Source organism: Apteryx rowi, unplaced genomic scaffold (assembly GCF_003343035.1).
Source record: "Apteryx rowi isolate R43461 unplaced genomic scaffold, aptRow1 scaffold_346, whole genome shotgun sequence".
Classification (NCBI taxonomy): Eukaryota; Metazoa; Chordata; class Aves; order Apterygiformes; family Apterygidae; genus Apteryx; species Apteryx rowi.
In genome coordinates, this window is record NW_020449930.1 from 144,723 (window position 1) to 146,844 (window position 2,122).

The window sequence follows — 2,122 nt, forward strand, 5'->3', positions numbered from 1 at the left end:
GTCAGACATACCAGTATCCCACACCAAATCCAGTACAGAGATGCCAAACCAAAGTTACTGCCCCCATGTTTTCTAAACAAATTTGGCCTGAGATAATTAATTAATGCCAGGTCAGGAATTCTCTCACAGCATTTTTTCCAGCTAGTCTTAAATGGTTTTAGCCTGTGGCCACATGGTAACTTTTAGGTACCAAGCATATTACACAAAATCTCTTAGGTACACCAGGCAGCCAATAGTTACATTGAAACCTGTTTTCTCCACCCAGCTAGCATCAATTTAAATTCTTCTCAACCAAAATTGAAAAAGAATGAGTTAGCATACTGCTAAAACCTGCTTTTGGAGAGTAAAGTTGGAGAAGACTATGCTCTGGAGAAACTATTACACATGTGAATGTCTGGAAGGAGGGGAAGAATTGAGAGGGAAGATGACTGAAAAAAACAGGACTGTGGGACTGGGGCATAATCACATCCAGCGCTGTATGCAGACATGCTGTCAGAGGACATCAAAGAACAGCACAATGTAAAAGGACTGTAGAGGGCTACTTGGGAATAGTGTTAAAAACAAACAAACAAATGAAGACTAGAAAAGAACAGAGACATATCGGGTATCATGTGCACTTATTTTAACTACCAAACAATAAAACTGTCAATGTGTAGGAAAAATAGGTTGTGTCTAGAATTTCTCCCATTAGTTCTATATACAACATCACAAACTCCATTAAAATGGAGGATGAAACATGCAAGACATGCCAAAATGAAGCAGTTATCCTCATACTATTTTTTAAAAGGGGGTAATATAGGGGAGAATGTGGCAACTATCCAGTGTGCCCTAATGTTGCAGGCATTAATGAGGCCTTAGGAGGTTTAGCTCTATCTCGGCTATGCTTGCCCAGACTTACGGGGCAACTTTCTACAAGTTGGTTCTCATCTCCTTGCTTCAGCTTCTGCATGAAACTATTCTCATTTTGCCAAATGGTTTGTGATTTACTACTGTAAAGCACTGTAGGAGATATGAACCAGGAATTGCACATAAAATGAAAGTCCAGACAATAACTTAATCTTTTCTTTGGGGGTAGAAAACAAGGAAAGATAGAGAAAAGCTGTTGACAAAAATCACTGACAAAAAAAATCAGTTAATGCAACATTTCTGTTAGTGATATTTAGATCCTTAGATCCCTAAAAAAAAAAAAAAAAAAGGCATGACATAAGGTGTTTGCCAACACAACCAYTGTTCTCCTTTGGGCAGTGATTCAGTGTGCCATTGCACACGTTTTCACTCTGCCCTTACAGGCTGTGCGCAGCCTCTGAGAGCAGGACACACAACATCTACCACAGATTTATCCCTGTGAAGGCCAATCCTGTGTTTAGGTGAAGCTGCACTGGACAGACAGACGCTACCTATATCTTTGTGGTCAGCCATGGAGCCTACTCCTCACATACAACAAACTTCCTCACACTTTTTCTTTCTAAAGCCTAAAAAAATTCCTTTTAAAGACTTCTTAAACCTCTTATTTAAATTCTACACATGGACCTCACCTTATTGCTGACAATCTTCATAACCTGAAGAACTTTATGCTGTTTTTAACTAAGTCCACTAAAACAAAGAATGAAACTGCGCTGCATGCAAATTACTCCTAATGGCTCTCTTCAGGTGTGTGCATGGGAAACAAAGGTTTATATTTAACACTCCACTTCATAGTCTTCACAGTTGGAGTTCATTCAGATTAACACACTCAAACGGCAAAGGCAACACGGCAAAACTAACTGTCCGTTAATGAAGTTCAGGCAGGCATCAAAACTCCTTTAACCTGAGCAGCTATTATTCAAAACCAAGTGTAGCATGCCAAAGTCCTCACAAAACATTTCCAAAGATACTAACTTTGTAAGCACTCTCTCTTCCTGAGAAAACAAAGCCTATTAGGGCAACTACACACAGGCCTTTGCRGTCTTCTCCCTTTACCCAGTGTGAGGCACAACCCAGGTAGTGCTCAAACACAGTGAAAGCCAGTTTGCACCCACGCGACTTTTGGAGGCTGCAAGTCACCCGTATAGTAAATAACCTAGCGACCCAACAGCGCCTGGCGGCTCCTGCTCGCCCAGCGGGGCCCAGGGCCGCTGGCGGA